At 42.3% G+C, this 17,783-nt stretch overlaps 1 long non-coding RNA gene across 2 annotated transcripts; it reads right to left on the bottom strand.

The window, feature by feature from the left end:
* Nucleotides 1-8,966: 8,966 nt before the first annotated feature.
* On the bottom strand, nt 8,967-13,160 carry LOC123181419 (uncharacterized). 2 transcript variants are annotated; one of them, XR_006491726.1, is made up of 3 exons: nt 12,633-13,160; nt 9,552-11,886; nt 8,967-9,413 (listed from the first exon to the last, which is right to left on the bottom strand). It is a non-coding gene; the product is annotated as an uncharacterized lncRNA (long non-coding RNA). The 2 variants fall into 2 exon arrangements; XR_006491725.1 differs by lacking the exon at nt 8,967-9,413 and having other exon boundaries at nt 9,441-11,107; nt 11,663-11,886.
* Nucleotides 13,161-17,783: the final 4,623 nt, after the last annotated feature.

Here is a 17,783-nt window from a genome sequence, read left to right as displayed (position 1 = left end):
AAAATCACGGAGTGATCGCAAAAGTTTCTATTTTTTCACAGAATCAAATCAACTATCAACCAAACATTCCAAAGGCTTTACTTGGCACAAACACTAATTAAAACACAAAAAATAACCATAACAATAGCATAATTGTGTGCACACAAAAAATAGAAAATAAACAAGAAAAATAAAGATAACTATTGGGTTGCCTCCCAACAAGTGATAACGTTTTATGCCCCTAGCTAGGCGTAATGCATAGTTTCAAGTGTATTTCTTCTTCTCGTCTAGACATGTGTTTTTACCAGGAGGTTTTTCAAAGAAAATGGAACACATCATCAATCGAAATTTTAGCATTATTAAGATGATTATCCTATTTATTAATACCATTGAAAACTTGTTGGATTATGTTTAAAGGAGGGACTTACTTTTTGGTATTCTCATTAAAAGTGTGGTTATCACAAAATAAATATCTCAACAAGTAAAATTCATTATATAAAATCTCATCTATCACGGGATGCTCATGGTTCATATTGTAAAATCAAAAATCTCTCTGGCTTCTCGCACTATGTAATCAAATCCATTCATGAGGATAAGGTTGGCTATCTATTTAGCCTTAGGATTGTTTATAACCGGCAACTCATAAAACAATCTTTGCAAAGTGGGATGAGTGCGAATAAATCTTCTTTCAAGTTTAAGAACAAGTGCTGAAAAAGCTTCGTCGTAACTCTTGGTTCTTTTTAGGATTGGAATATCATCACAAACCAAAGTTCCCATACAATTAAAGAATTCTTGGATAATGCTTTTTCCTATGACATTCCCACTTCCCGTCATAAAAGTTTTAGCATCCAAATTGATGGGAATTTCAACTTTAGGAATTTCACCATCCTCACTTTTTTCAATAACAAACTCAGACATGGTAATAACTTCAGACAACCAACCAAGCAAACGACAAAAGGAAAATGAAAAATATGTTTGTGTTTTCGTAAAACAAAACGCTTTAGAACTGGAGGAAATGAAAATAGGAGGCAAATGGCAAATAATGTAAGTGGAAGGAGATGAAAGTTTATGTGTGGTACTTGATAGGTGTTGCTGATGTCTCCCCGGCAACAGCGCTAGAAATTCTTCCTGGTACTTGTGAGCTGCGTTCGGATTTCCCCGAAGAGGAGAGGATGATGCAGCATAGTAGTGATTAGTATTTCCCTTAGTTAAGAACCAAGGTTATTAATCCAGTAGGAGAACCACACAAGACCTCGTGAACAGCACCTACACACAAAAGAACAAATCCTTGCACTCAACGCAAACAAGGGGTTGTCAATCCCTTGGCGGTTAATTGCAAGGATCAAGTCTGATAACGGTAGATAGATAAACAAAAACACAAAATAAAATAAAGGTAAATAAATTGCAGCAAAGTATTTTTGGATTTTTAATATATGGTAAAGATAGACCTGAGGGCCATAGTTTTCACTAGAGGGTCCTCTCTTGAATAAAAAGCATGTAGTGGATAGATAAATTAGTGTTGGGCAATTGAAAGAAAAGTGCATAGATATAACGACATTCAAGGCAATGATCATGTATATAGGCATCACATACGAGACAAGTAACCGACTCCTGCCTGCATCTACTACTATTACTCCACACATCGACCGCTATATATCCAGCATGCATCTAGAGTATTAAGTTCATAAAGAACGGAGTAACGCCTTAAGAAAGATGACATGTTGTAGACAAAGTAAACTCAATCAATATGAATAAACCCCATCGTTTTACCCTTAATAGCAACAATACAAATATGTATCTTGTCCCCTTCTGTCACTGGGAAATAGATCATCGCAAAATTGAACCAATTACAAAGCACCTCTCTCATTGCAAGATAAATCAATCTAGTTGGCCAAACCAAATCAATAGATCGGGGAGTAATACAAAGCTATAATGATCATGCATATAAGAATTCAGAAAAGACTCAAATAATACTCATGAATAATCTGAACATAAACCCACAATTCAACGGATCCCAACAAACACACCGCAAAAGATATTACATCGAATAGAACTCCAAGAACATCTAGGAGAACATTATATTGAAGATCAAAGAGAGAGAAGAAGCCATCTAGCCACTACTACAGGATGCTGCTAACGCAACACTACGACCAGAGACCCTTCGACGAAACTGCATGTGATGCAATAATCGCAAACGGTGGTGTAAAAAACTGTCAAAAAGGTGCAAAATGTTTGCGATGACAGATGCATCACACACGGTTCAGATTTTAGTTGCGTGTGCGATGCAGGGTATACAGTTCAATTCAGTTAACTGTTTGCAATGAGGAGGAACAAAAGAAACGGGCAGCCAGATGAAGGTGTGTGCGATATACAGCATACGGTTCTCTCAGATGAACTGTTTGTGATTTGGCAACACAAAAGAAACGGTCAGCCAGATCAAGGTGTGTGCGACATACGGCATGCGGTTCACTCAGATGAAATGTTTGCGTTGAGACAAGAGAACAGAGACGGTTCAATATAACAAGATGTGTGTGATATGTGGCAAACAGGTATGTAATCAGAAATGTCTATGAAGACCGATAATAACACAGACGATTGCTGCTAATAAGACGCGTGTGTTGTGCGATGGGATTGCATACAGAACAACAACAATACACACACACACACACTCTCTTATAAGGACATGGTTGCATAACCAAATTAAATATCCACTTACATAGGTGGCTACTACAACCATGCATTTGCACACACCAAAGTAAACTATTACATGCATAATTACATAGGTGGCTACTACACACATGACATTTCCACACACACCAAAGTAAACTATATATTACATGCATGATTAACTAGGATAAACGATCATCTGATCATCATCTACTTCTTGTGACGCTTGCTCGGCCTCATCGATTTGGGTAACGAGGCACTTCCTCATGTCAACGATCCGCTTGTGCATCTCGTAGCATGTGTACACGCTCTTGGCCGCGAATCTGAGGTGAGGTTCATCCAGTTGCCGCATCCAGGCCCCGTGCCAGGGTACGGGACGTGTTCTGTTGGCATCCTACTTCATCTTTTTGTAGTATGGGTTGATGATGGCCGAGGCGAGTTCAACCATGGAGTCCTTCTTCGTGCTGCCCCAGACCCTGTAGTGCTCACGGATTTCGACAGGGTTCTTGCAGGCCAAGCCCGTAACCCTGAGCGCTTTTACATCGTCAGTGGTTTCCACCATAGCGAAATTGTAGTCGATGCCTTTGACAAACCTGGCAAAACGGTCGGAAGGCTCTGTGGCCATGCAGTAGTGGTAGATGAGGACATGATGGTGCACGCACAACTGGGCAACGACAACCTTCTGATCTATGTTGGAACGACCGGCGGTGTACTGGAGGTCGATGCCGACCAGCTTGTACTTGTCTCAAGCAAGCAACTGCTCAACGGTGTTGATGTAGTCGTCCACCACGGCCAGGTCGATGGTGTACACCACGGGGAGATCCGTCTCCCTCGCGTGGGTCTCCACTTTATGCTCGCCGAACTACATTGGAGCGCCGCTAGACATCCCCTCTCTATGTGTCGTCGTGGGTGTGCTTGTTGTGTTGTGGGGCGCGATCACGAGACTAAGGTCATAATGGACACGGGAATTAAAGGGGAAGCCGGGCGGCCTGGAATATCGGCACGCCCTGATGGCAGTTGTAATTTGCAGTGCGTAACTCCATCGTGTCGCACGTAACTGCATCATGTGGCAATGCGCGCGGCGCAACCGCATGCATATGGGCCCCCCGACGTGATTGTGCACAGGCCCAACCGCTGGCAGAGCGCGCACGGAGGGATGCGAGTAGAGCGCTCCGGTGAGCAACCATATATATATATATATATATATATATATATATATATATATATGCATATAGCAGTTGAACACGCAAGGAAAAGCTGTCCACAAGCTGAGCGCGCCGACGGACGCGAGCAGAGCGCGCCGACGGACGCGAGCAGGGTGTGTCGCGTGCCTAACGGCGAGGAAAGCTTGCCAAGGGACGCGAGCAGAGGCCGGCACAGTGATACGTGGCAAATAAGACGAACTATGTGAGCGATGTCAGAGACATCAAGCACGAATCAGATTAGAGTTGTGTGTGCGATACGTGGCATAGAGTTGATCCATCCGAGCTGTTTGTGATGGAATAAGCCGTGTGTGTTGTGGGCAAACACTTGCTGGTATATAACCTTAAATTTAACTAACAAAATGGTAATGCATGTTAAAAAAAATTATATAACTAGAAACTATGTTCAAATACGAATCCAATGATATAATCTTTGGCGACATGCATTCGTATTTTATTAGTTAAATCCTACTTATAAACCAGGACGGGGTTATAGTAGGTAATTAAATCACAAACGTTTTTTATTAACCGTATGTGTACGTGTCATTTCTTCCTCCTCTCGCACGTCTTGTCACCACGCTGCCGCAGACGGCTTCGAGCGCAAGCTTGAGCAGCGCGCGAGGGCGTTCTTTTGGCCAAACGGTGGTGAGCCCATTCCTGCGCAACCGCGCAAGCTTCCCGCCCGACTCGGTGAAATCCCTCAAAATCCTAATGCTTACCAGCCTACTATATAAACCCTCACGGCCGGCGAGTCCTGCGTCGCATTTTCCCCTCCCTCCCTGTAGCTTATCTCGTCCGCTTCTTCCATAATCGCTAATGGCACCGGTCCGTCGTCGTTGCTCAGCCACTTTGCCATCATTAGAGGATAGCTCTAGTTGGGAGGCTGTACCGCGGCGGTGGCGCAGTCCCCGGCGTAGTGTAGTGTGCGTAGCGTCCCTGTTGGGTGTGCGCGGAACACCCACCACACGCTCCACCGCCGCTGCCTGTTAGCAGCTGTTGCCGGCCGCCGTTGCCGCCACACCACCGTCGAAAGCCAGAGCCATCGCCCGCTATGCTGCCGCGGCCCAAAGGCGGGAGGTGGCCGTCGTGGCCGTCACCCCACTTCCGGCCACCGTGGCCATCACCGGCTCCGCCACCGCGGCCCGAAGGCGGGAGGTGCTGGTCGTGGCCGCCACCCCATCGTCGGTCGCCGTGGCCGCCAGCCCACCGTTGACCGCCGGGATCATCACCTGCTCCGCCACCACCGCCCGAAGGAGGGATGCGGGGGTGGAGGCCCGCACGTGCGTCAGCGACCTGGCGCGCTACATCGAGTTCCCGCAGGAGGAGGAGGAGCGCCTCGTCGAGCATGCAAAGAGCCTTACCGCAGCCATGGCCATAGCACACGTCGACGCAGAGGCGAGGAATCAGGAGATCTACGAGCAGTCCGGCCGCTTTGAGAGCAGTCGTCTAGAGCGGCAGAGGGCCTTCGAGGTGAGCGTCGCTGAAGGTGCAGCAGCGGCAGGCACTGTACTGCAGTTGTCCAGCTCGTCGGTAGGCTCCTCCTCCTCCTCTTCCTCTTACTAGGCGCGCTCGGCAGAGGAGAGGCTGCTGGAAGTACTACAAAGCCCCTCCATAGTAGTAGTACTATTTAGGGGCTATTTTGTTCAGTTCATCCGACTATAGATGTGGTGGAACTGCATAGCGTACTTAAAATTAGCTAGTATATATACTTGAACTAGCTATTTCAGTACGTGGTTGGCAACAATTGGGGAAAAGTTTGGTCGATTCAGCTGTCGAGTTGAACTGTTTGTATCAATTAAGAACGACTGTTTAATCTATGAATGAAATCTATGCTTAATTACTGAATTTTAGTTGCAAAAATTATATAGTACTAGTGATTTTTAGCTGCATATTTTGACAAATCACAGTGTTACAAGGATTGACAAATGGCAATGTTACTAGATCAACAAATGTCAATCTTTCCAGTTTGACAAATGGCAATATACCCAATATGATAAATGCAAATCTTACAAAATTGTTTGTACGTGGTTGCACACAGGTCATCCGGAAAAACCGTTTGCGTTGAAGGGAGGTACAAATCCTGCTTGCCAAATATTCTCTTGGCTTAGCGCCAAAGTCTCTCTTTGCATACCTTATTCAATCTGAACCGTTTGCGTTGAAGAGATGCACAAATCCTACGTGGTGAATTTTCCCTTGGCTTACTATGGAAGACCATAGCTCTCACTTTGCATACAGGTGTTCTATCTAAAACGTTTGCGATGAAGAGCTGCACAAATCCTGCTTGGCACATTTTCCCTTGGCTTACGAGGGAAGCTGTCGGTTTACATGCGGGTGTTCTATCTAAAACGTTTGCGATGTTAGAGTGGCAGCTATTTGTTTCAAAATGCCTTTGTTGGCTGTTATTCGAGTGCGCCTTATCTCAAAATGGACATGAAAAATACCACGGCATGTCGGGTGCCATTCCATGATAGCATGCCAAGTTTCATGCATTTCAGACGAGTTTTGGATTTACTAGAAATTTTTTTAAAAAAGTATCTCAACGTTTTGCCGGCAATCAACAGTGCCCTGGTGTTTAAAATTCATTCACATTCCTTGCATGGGAAGCATGCACCCAAGGACACAGATTTGATTTTTCAACCAATTTATATGCACTGGAGCATGTGCATGTAGTTCAAATTTGAATTATGCACATAAAATGCCTATAAAACCTAGTTAATGTATAAAAATGTCCAAACAAACCCCAAAAATTCCAAAATTTAACACAACACTCCTGTTGTTCTATGTTGACACTAGAAAAAATTTGAAAGCAATAAGAGACAACGGATATGGTTTCATCCCCAAAGGTGGCACGTTCCCTACCGAAACCATCAGGTTTGTTGTGAGAAGCTCTGGTTTGTGAGAAGCTTATACCCAAACCTGCTCCAAATGGGACAAAAAATTTACCACGGCATGTTGATGCCGCTCCATGATAACATGTCAAGTTTCATGAATTTCAGACGAGTTTTGGATTTACTAGAATTTAAAAACCAGGTATCTCAATGTTTGCGGCCGACTGACGGTGGCAGAGTGTTTGACATTCATTCCCATTTCTTGCATGGGACCTAAACATGCAACCAAGAATACAGATTTGAATTTTCAACCAATTTATATGCATTAGAGCATGTGCCTGTAGTTCAAATTTGAATTATGCACATAAATGCATTGAAAACTCAATTAATTTATAAAAATGTCCAAACGAACCCCGAAAAAATCCAAAATTTAACACAACACTCTTGTTGTTCTATATTGACACTAGAGAAAAAATTGAAATCAAGAAGAGGCAACGGATATCGTTTCGTCCAGAAAGATGAAACGTTCCCTACCGAAACCATCATGCTTGTTCTGAGAAGCTCTGGTTTGTGAGAAGCTTATACCCAAACCTGCCCCAAATGGGACAAAAAATTACCACGGCATGTTGATGCCGCTCCATGATAGCATGCCAAGTTTCATGAATTTCAGACGCGTTTTGGATTTACTAGAATTAAAAACCAGGTATCTCAATGTTTGCGGCCCAGTGATGGGCAGGGTGTTTGACATTCATTCCCATTTCTTGCATGGGACCTAAGCATGCAACCAAGGACACATATTTGAATTTTTAACCAATTTATATGCACTAGTCGTGAACCCGTGCATTTGCACGGGCTAGTTTAATAGTTCGTCATTTTCTCACTTTATATTTCACTACATAATTACTATAAAAAAATTATCTATGGTGTAACATATATTAATCTTTTCTATAATAGCTTGCTTGCACATAACAATTAAAACATAGGTAAATATATTGGAACACCCTACAGAAGCCATGAAAGCAACATGGATCATTGGTAAGCACACATACATGTGAGTGTCTAAGTGAATCAATGTAATTTTAGCCGTAAATATGTTTTGTTACCAAGATGGCCAAATATTTATTTGGAATATCACCAAAAAGAACATTATCAAATGTTTAGAGACAATGCCATCGACATGAGGCAGTAATCCAACTTACACTTTGTCAACATATTTTGCATATGCAAAAAATTAAGCATATCTCATCTTTTCGACTTCTATTCTACCATCCGGCGAGTAAAAGATAATTTGATAGAATTAGAAACATCATTAGATGATTAAACTTAAACAATACTTGTACTAAATTAGCGACAATTAATAAGGATCGGAGTGAATATAACATTCTTATTTCTCTGGAGTATGATAATTATGGTTTGTTGAATATAGAGTGCAAGCTTATTCATGTAAGCTTGCATAGAAAGGAAAAGAAGCGGACATGATAGGTTGGAGAATGAAGAATATTTGGTAAATTAAGTAGTACTATTAGCATAAAAAGAAGCTTCACATAAGCTTGCTCTATAAGTTTAGGATCCATAAGCAATGTGAAATTGAATTCCCTGATAGCGGAAGGAAATACATGCTTCAGATTTTTACTATATATATGCATCCGAAAGAAGCACCTCCCAACACGTTATATTTAGCAGTGAAGTTTAATAGTCTGGTACTACATAATTACTCGTTGATGAGGAAAAAGGCAAAAACAGACTATAGATAATTTAATTGTATAGACTTTATACAAATAATAGGTGTGAAAAGAAAAAGATATAGACAACACAGTTGGAGGAGAACATGAATAAAACAAAGATTTGGAGTAATGGCACCACCATCTTCCATTAACTTTTCTGCTAGATTATCCTTTATAATAAAGTTGTAGTAGCTGTCCGAACCAACAACCATTAAAAAACATAAACAAAAAAACTACTCCCTCCATCTAATTTTCTGCCATATATTTAATCTACAATTTAGTAGTTCTCACACACAATTGACAGAAAATCAGAAGTGCAGCAGCCACGACACTCAAGCATTAGCAGTTCTCACATGCCTTTACTTATGCAAAAAAATTGCCCGTAAAATTGTTTATTCAGATATACAGTATAACAGAAACCATCAATGTTTTAGTAGTTGACAAAGATCTTCATTGTCAAGTGTTTCACCGCCTAACTATCTGCACTATCTGCTGACTGAAAAAAGGGTTAGAAGAAAATTCATGAGAAGTCAATTCTCTACAACTGCCAGGACATGGCAGCTTGGCAAGGAACTTCCATGAACAGGAGATTGTGGCGGACCAGCATATCAAGCAACAACATCAGCCGTAACTGGAGATTGGGAAGGCCATTGAAGATGTTAACTCTCCCATAGAGGGTCCTGGACATGTTTTGTCGATACAAAAACTGATTAGTAACTTGACCAGTGACGACGTTGACAACTGACATTAGCCTCCTTCATGCCGCTGTAGTCTGTTTAGACAGCAGGTTTTTATAAGCTCGCTTGATGATCATAATTATGCTCCCTCCGATGTCCATATGTATACATAGGTTGTACATTAGAAGATTATGCTCCAACAAATCTCCATGAGGTATCCATAGGTTCTAGTGAGAAGAGCCGGGATTGCATCCCTGGAGAGCACAACACTATCCAAGCACATGGTACAAAACAAAGTGATCTCAAATCCAAAGTTATTGTGTATTCAAGATAAACCTGCAAGGAAAAACATATAACAAATATTGTAAGAAAATGAACCTGATGCAGATGAGGAAAACAGTTTTTAGTATAAGCTCCATTAGCACAGCCGAAAAAGTTACAAATAAGGAAAATTGATTGAGGTTGTTTTCTAACCAGGAGAGGAAGAGATGGTGGAGAAGCGTGATCTCTTTCGGGCCTGGAGGAAGAAGTAGCGTCCAATCTTTCCGATAATACTGCCTACCCTTGTTTTTATATTATTAGTTGAGTCTCTCCCACGTAATAACTTAACAACTTTGTTAGCACAATTTTCTAAGAATGATGTATCTTTTTCCTAGCCTACCCTTGTTTTATATTATTATTAGTTGATGGTCTCTCCCACGTAATAACTTAATAAATTTGTTACCACAATTTTTTAAATAAATTTACAGTTTTCAAGATAAAAGAAAACAATGTGACAGCTTGCGTCGAAGGAGTATTTACCTCAGACTATGAGTGTCTATGATCAGGTCTTCTGTTGTGCTTGCCTATTCCTGCACAAAAGGCAAACATGACAGGCTTTGCATGAAACTAATCTGGATCGAGGTGCAAAGCCACTGACGCAGCTAGTCACATAGCCGATGCGACGTTAATAAGTAGGTGCACTGATCGATGGATAAGACGGCATTTCCATCTCGTCGACAAAGCGACAGCATGGGGTGCACTGATTGATCCATGTGACGGCACCACCAATATCGTCAACAACGGTGGTAATAAGAAACAATGTTGGCATGGCATGCACTGGTAGATCCATGCGACGGTACCACCTTCTAGTCGACAATGGCGGCGGCGTGGAATTTGCAGGTTGCCTTATATATCAAGAATAGTAGTATATACCTACTCAGAAAGAGTAGTATATATCGACTAAAAGATTATGTATATACTGAATAAAAAAAGTAGTATACTGGTTCACTTAAAGAGTACTATATATTGCCTTACAAAAATGTTGTATATACTGTACCAGAAAAAAAGTATATACTTACTTTATCAAAGTGTATGTTATATACCCATTTGATTTAATTTTGTATGCTACATACTGCCGTGCACAAAGAGCAGTGTACGTACTACTTTGATATAGATGGTATATAGACAAAATACAGTACAATAGTATATACTTTGAATTAGTACTCCACAGTCACTATGTTAGTATATACAATATCGCAGAAATATTGTTCTAGCAATCATAAAAAAAATGTTCTGGTATATACCGACTATTGACACCTACTCCGTCCCAAGCTCCCTAGGTTCACGGCAAAAAAAGTAAAAGGTCCGTATATTTTCAAGAGTTGGCAATATAAGCTAACATTTAGGTAGCTTTCTAGCTATATACTACATATTAAATAAATTCTCTTGAAAAATCCATGCATATCTGAAAAGGCGCAGATGTCATGCTTGGTATAGCACACAGTTTAGTAGCACAACATACAGAAAATCACAAATGTATTTATACCTGAAAGTAATTATAAGAAGCATGACCGTATTGTTGAAGATTATTAATCCAAGTCCTACAGAAAAATCTCAATGAAGCTGCGTAGTAGCCTTAGCTGTAGCGGAAGGCATAAAACTGATCGAGCAAACTATCAAATACATGAAGGTTCATATGGTCGATGCCATGAGTTCCACAGGAGCCTGAACCCATGACTGGCACCGATGATGAACATCCGGCACAGCGTCTGCATCGACAGTTAAAATCATCAACCTGATTGGTAAGAAGAAAAACGTCTTCAAACAACACTAATCCTACGGCACACAGAACAGATTGTGTAATTTCCTTATTAAGAATTCAAAGGTCTACTTAACATTGCTTAGGCTTGATTTCAGATTAGTAAAAATCAAACGTTATGTTATGTCAAGCAGCTTTGAAGACGCACTAATGATCACAACCTAAATTGGTTCTCGAAAGTCAGTCCGTGTGGGAATTAGCCGACATTTTCTTGTCAAACAAAGGTCAAGTTCTTCATACTAAACTGTAGTACACTGGACAACAGTAAGCAATGCATTGAGTATTATTCATGAAATCCCATGGTTCATGGCAAAAAAAGTAAAAGGCACGTATACTTTCAAGAGTTGGCAATATAAGCTAACATTTTAGGTACCTTTCTATATACTACATATTAGATAAATTCTCTTGAAAAATGCATGCATATCTGAAAAGGCGCAGATGTCATGCTTGGTATAGCACACAGTTTAGTAGTACAACATACAGAAAATCACTAATGTATTTATACCTGAAAGTAATTATAAGAAGCGTGACCGTATTGTTGGGGATTACTAATCCAAGTCCTATAGAAAAAATCTCAATGAAGTTGCGTAGTAGCCATAGCTGTAGTGGAAGGCATAAAACTGATCAAGCAAACTATCAAATACATGCAGGTTCATATGGTTGATGCCATGAGTTCCACAGGAGCCTGAACCCATGACTGGCGCTGATGATGAACATCCGGCAGAGCGTCTGCATCGACAGTTAAAATCATCAACCTGATTGGTTTGAAGAAAAAATTCTTTAAACAACACTAATCCTGCAGCACACAAATCAAATTGTGTAATTTCCTTATTAAGAATTCAAAGGTCTACTTAACATTGCTTAGGCTCGATTTCAGATTAGTAAAAATCAAACGTTATGTTATGTCAAGCAGCTTTGAAGACGCACTAATGATCACAGCCTAAATTGGTTCTAGAAAATCAGTCCGTGTGGGAATTAGCACAGACATTTTCTTGTCAAACAAAGGTCAAGTTCTTCATACTAAACTGTAGTACACTGGACAACAGTAAGCAATGCATTGGGTATTATTCATGAAATCTCATTATTCATCACCGACAATCCACACAACTATACTGTAGTAAGCTAAATAGCAGTTGATCCTATGAACTATTTTTTACGAACTAACTAAATCACCAATTATAACAAAATTGTATTGTCCTTTGCGAAATTCAATCCAGTCAACCACTCTCGATTATTAGTCCTAACTGAAGCACCTGTTAACAAACTAACTAAACCACCATGATTTGGAAAAACAGAACTGCATAGATCACCATTGCAAAGCCAAAGGATAGTAGTATTGGCACAATTCATTGCCAAACCCAAGTTCCAGGAGAGCAGATTCTCCCCACTAACACAACAATCCAGTGGCACTCCACCTAGCACACCCGCTCCATGCCACCCAAGTTTCATGAGAGAAATTCAGAGAAGAAAATCACCTTGTCGGGCAGCCATTCAGAACACGGTGGAATTTGCTAAGCGGAGAGCGATCTTCTCCGGGCACTTCCGTGCCTCAGCGGTCCGATGAGTGTTGGGCCACAATAGGACACCGTTATTGTCGCTTATAAGCATCGCCGCAGAAGAGGAGAACGTCGTGTGTCGCAGTAAATGTTGATGTGATGGTCGATGGGAGAGGAGCAGCAGCAAGTGGGGCAGATCAACGAACGGGACACAATCCGCCTCACCGCGTTCCCTTGACCAGCCGTGTCGCCACAACGGGACCGGAAGCATCCACCGCAGCATGCTGGTCCAAGAGAGAGGAGGCGGTGATTCATGGGGGCGGTGGAGGCGGTGAGATGCGACAGCGGCTGGATGCGGTGGGCAGTGACGACTACGCTGGTGAGCAGAGCGGCGGCACGATCCATGGGAAGCGGCGGCGCGATCCATGGGAAGTGGCGGCCGATGGTAGGCGTCACAAGGTTAGGGATACGGGAGGAGGGCTTCTTTTTTTAGCAACCGATGAAGGTCTTTTTTTTTAGACAACGGTGATGAAAGGCCTGTTGGGCTTCTTTTTGTACAGCAATGATGAAAGGAACGTGGGCCTTCACTTTTTTTTTGGCCGAATTAAGTACGTGATTAAGCAAAAAATATATGGGTTAATCTCCACCGTAATAACTCGGTCCCACCAGTTGAACGGCTCATAATTTCTAATTAACGTGGTAATTTTAGAGAGTCTGAAATTAGTATAGGTATAGATAGATAGATTAGAGCATGTGACTGTAAGTCAAATTTAAAGTATGCATATAAATGCATTGAAAACTCAATTAATGTATAAAAATGTTCAAACGAACCCCGAAAAATTCCAAAATTTAACACAACACTCATGTTGTTCTATGTTGACACTAGAGAAAAAATTGAAATCAAGAAGAGGCAACGGATATCGTTTCGTCCAGAAAGGTGAAACATTCCCTACCGTAACCATGAGGCTTGTTGCGAGAAGCTCTGGTTTGTGAGAAGCTTATACCCCAACCTGCCCCAAATGGGACAATATTTTTACCACTGCATGTTGATGCCGTTCCATGATAGCATGTCAAGTTTCATGAATTTCAGACGAGTTTTCGATTTACTAGAATTTTAAAACCATGCATCTCAATGTTAGCGGCCGAGCGACGGTGGCAAAGGTGTTTGACATTCATTCTCATTTCTTGCATGGGACCTGAGGTTGCAACCAACGACACACATTTGATTTTTCAACCCGTTTATATGCACTGGAGCATGTGCATGTAGTCCAAATTTGAATTATGCACATGAATGCATAGAAAACTCAATTAATGTATAAAAATGTCCAAGCGAACCCCGAAAAATCCCAAGAATTGCACAACACTCCTGTTGTTCTATGTTGACACGAGAAAAAAAATTGAAAGTAAAAAGAGGCAACAGATATCGTTTCGTTCCCCAAGGTGGCACGTTCCCTATCGAAACCATCAGGCTTGTTGTGACAGAAGCTCTAGTTTGCGAGATGCTTATACCATAACCTGCCCCAAATGGGACAATATTTTTTTATCCCAGCATGTTGATGCCGTTCCATGATAGCATGCCAAGGTTCATGAATTTCAAACGAGTTTTGTATTTACTAGAATTGCAAAAGCAAGCACCTCAACGTTTGCCGGAGAGCCACGGTGTCGTGGTGTCTGAAATTCATCCCCATTTCTTGAATGGGACATAAGCATTAACCCATGGACACATATATCATTTTACAACCCATATTGGTGCACCGGAGCATGTGCACGTAGTTTAATTTTGAATTGTGCACCTGAAATGCCTAGAAAACAAAGTTAATGTATAAAAACGTCCAAATGAACCCTGAATAATTCCAATCTTTTTATGACACACCTATAGTTGCATGTTCACTGCAGATAAAAGCTCTAGCAATTCAAACACCATCCTTTGCAGCTGTGACCCCATTATGTAAGTCAAATCAAGACGAAAAATCAAGTAGATCGCACATAGTTTATTATCACCAACCGTGTGAGATGCAGTACAAAATATCCTGGAGCACCATCGGTGTATAGTACGCATACGACTTACGCGAGAAGGTGCGTCGGTTACAGTCTACAGACGGCGTGTAAAGCACACTAGCTCGCTCCCCAAATATCATTTCACTGTTCAATTGTCGCCGGTGAAAGATGGGGGCGTGGACCCGATTCGTGAGGGCAACTTCGGCGTCCCACTCAGGCGACAGAGCGGCCACACCCGCCAGGCGCATGCTAACAAGCTTCATGAGCACAGCCGCAATCTGCGACCGGGCGACCAAGGTAGCCCAAACAGTCGTTGTTGCTTCTCAGGTGGCGGCAGCAACATCTGCCTCGGGATAGCAGCTGGCGAGAGCGGCACAGCAGCTGCCCGTTCCACAGCGGCGGCCTTAGCCCTGTTGAAGGCCACCCACGACCATGTCGAGGCCACCCACGCCTAGCTCATGGCGGCCACCACACAAATCGAACGAAGCTTCTCCGACAACGGTCGGCAACCCACGTCCGAAGACTTGGCAATCGCCGAGAGCGTTCGAGCAGCCGTCCATTCCTGCGCGGCATACCTTGCCACGACGGAGCCCGCCCAAGCCAAGACCGCGGCCGCCCACGCCAAGCTCGTGGCGGCCTATTCCAAAGATATGGCGGATGCAGATGGCGAGATGCTTGCCGAGTATGGTGTGATGGATGCCATGGAGCTCCTTCCCCAGGAGATCGTCGGGCACGAGCTGGACATGGAGGAGGCGGCGGAGATCAACAAGAACCAACTGTAGTAGTACTCTTTGTTTTGTTTAATTAAGAGCACCGGTCTTTAATTTGTTAGAGTAATGTTTAGGTTAGCTAGCTCTATTAAATTGCTGAAATTTCTCGATTAAGAAGTGTGGGTGTGCTGTAGTCTCCTTTGTGTACGCAAATTATGCAATGACATGGATGACCACTGTAACCAGGGAAATTCGAACCAAAATTTTTTTTTGTGATGTTCACATATCGTACACAGTGCTGAATAAGGGACCGTGTCTGATGACACTTTGCGCACCAGTTTTTTCGCTAAACTCATTCAAATTTGTTGGTTTCCGCGGAAATATCTACCTCCCCGCCCCCTCCTCCTTACTAAAAGCCACATTTCTCATGTTTCCGCCTTCCTTTCCAAATTGAAACCTTCACTCCTTGCTTGCAGTGCCGCCTCCTCGCCGGCGACCCTCCTTCACGCTGCTCGGCCTCGTCTATCCAGGCAGGTAATCCACACCCGACCCCCATCCTCCTCCTCCTTCCACATCCCACATGCCCCGACCGCCGGCGCGACACCTTCCACCCAAATCACCAACCCCACCACCAAATAAGTGCCGCCCTAAGCCATGGTGCATGCAGTATAGCCAGGAGCTCAAGGAGCATTTGGCAGCGGAGAAGCAAATCGCGGCCGCACGCGCGAATGAGGTCGCGATGGCTGCCATTCGAGCCGACCCCCAGATCTTGGAGGAGCACCTCACCGTCGAGGCCACTGTCGATGCCTCACGCGCCGACGCCGCGACGCGCTTGGCTGCTTTAAACAACAGTTCGTGGTGTTTTCTCGAGGCCACCCTCAGTGCCTTCAACAAAGACTACGAGGTATTTTCTCAGCGTGCACGTGCTTACCTCAACTCGAGAGCCAGCAGGTTGGTGCCCAGGGCGGCTCAGGCAACTCACCACTACGACGAGGGAACCCATGATGCGGAGGCCTCGCCCTCTTCCATGTCCAAGGAGCCAATCGTCATTGATATCTCTGACAATGAGGAGTAGCTTGTCTTATTAGCTCACTATAAGGACCCATGTTCGGTTTGCTAGCTATTGCCTTTCCTTAACAAATTCTAGTGAATTGTGCTATCTACTTTTACCATGCAATCTATTGCTCTAGTGTATATGTTCTATATGTCGTGCAATGTGATGCTCACTTCTTAACTGTTTGGTTAATTAGTTGTTGTGTTCAGTTAACTGTTTGGTTCAATTCTGCAAATGTGATGTTCAATTCTTCAGGGTGCAATTTTGTATTTTCTTCCATGTGAGAAATAAATCGAATTTTTCTTTACAAAATACATGAGAAACAAATACAATTGCTATATTTCCAAGTTGTCAAGCATGATTGGTTTGGTTAACTGTCTGATCTTCTAGTATGTTATACATTGTGCAATGTGGTGCTCAGTTAACGTTTGGTTCATTTTTTGTGGTGTTTAGTTAACTGTTTGGTTCAATTCTGCAATGCGATGTTCAATTGTTGTGGGTGCATTCTGTTATTGTATACCATGTGAGAAATAAATCGAATTTGGTTGTACTAAATACATGAGAAACAAATACAATTGCTATATTTCCAAGTTGTTAAGCATGCTTGGTTTGGTTAACTGTTTGATCTTCTATTAGGAGTATGTTATATTGTGCAATGTGGTGCTCAGTTAATGTTTGGTTCATTTGTTGTGGTGTTTAGTTAACTGCTTGGTTCAATTCTGTAATGCGATGTCCAATTGTCGTGGGTAGAATTTTTTATTGTTGTGCATGTGAGGAATAATCGAATTTGGCTGCACTTAATACATGAGAAACATATACAATTGCTATATTTCCTAGTTCTTAATCATGCTTGGTTTGGATAAATGGGTTTTCCATGTGGCTTGAATTAATCTGATGAATCTGCAATGTGCTTATTTTTCATCAACATATTTTACTAATAGCATGCGAACCCTCACTTAACCTGATCACTAACTACCTTATATGTGTTGCAGGGAAACAATGGGAAGCACTGAGGTTTACAATCGAGGTTTGCACATGCATGGTCCTTTGTCTAATAGCACATTATTGTGCAATTGCAGGAACCATTCTAATATTTAGGTTTTTAACAATTTGGTCTTGCACATGTAGGTCCTGCTGTCAGAGGTTTTGACCCACTGTTCGACCCTTTTGCATATGGGGAAATGAGTTGTCCATGAATATCAGTCAAGTGAAGAAACTCAGAAAGATTGTTAGGATAAAGAAATTAGCGACAAAAAACAACAAGATCTTTGTCTGCACAATGAAGAAGACATCAGTTCACTACAGGATGGTACTAACTATTATACCTTGCCTTTTTTATTCCTTTGCCCCATTTCCAATATAGAGAAG

The sequence above is a fragment of the Triticum aestivum genome, chromosome 1D, assembly GCF_018294505.1.
Source record: "Triticum aestivum cultivar Chinese Spring chromosome 1D, IWGSC CS RefSeq v2.1, whole genome shotgun sequence".
NCBI lineage: Eukaryota > Viridiplantae > Streptophyta > Magnoliopsida > Poales > Poaceae > Triticum > Triticum aestivum.
The sequence above is the reverse complement of the archived record's forward strand: the minus strand, read 5'-3'. Positions and strand labels throughout refer to the sequence as shown.